This window comes from Morone saxatilis, unplaced genomic scaffold (assembly GCF_004916995.1).
Source record: "Morone saxatilis isolate NCDOM2014 unplaced genomic scaffold, NCSU_SB_2.0 Contig17, whole genome shotgun sequence".
Taxonomy (NCBI): domain Eukaryota; kingdom Metazoa; phylum Chordata; class Actinopteri; family Moronidae; genus Morone; species Morone saxatilis.
In genome coordinates, this window is record NW_023339729.1 from 28107753 (window position 1) to 28108222 (window position 470).

Consider the following 470-nt stretch of genomic DNA (forward strand, 5'->3'; position numbering starts at 1 on the left):
CTTATTTTGAAAATAATCTGTTGACCTGTTTCACATTCCTGCGATTAATATGCACATTTATCTTTTCTTTCTCTAAATCTATTGTTTCTTGTTTTTCTTATAACTCACCCAGTTTAATATGTTTACATCCTAATTCATTTTCTGAGCAAATTAAACTTCCAAAAGAGTGAACTCTCTCTCTCCTCCTCCTCTCTCTCTCCTCCCTCTCTCCTCCTCCGCTCTCTCTCCGCTCTCTCTCCTCCTCCTCCTCTCCTCCCTCCTCTCCTCTCCCTCTCTCCTCCCTCCTCTCCTCCTCTCCCTCCCTCCCTCTCTCTCTCTCTCCTCCCTCCTCTCCTCCTCCTCTCTCTCCTCCTCCTCTCCGCTCTCTCTCCTCCTCTCCTCCCTCCTCTCCTCTCTCCTCCTCTCCTCTCTCTCCCTCTCTCCTCTCCCTCCTCCCTCTCCTCCCTCTCTCCTCTCTCTCCTCTCCCTCC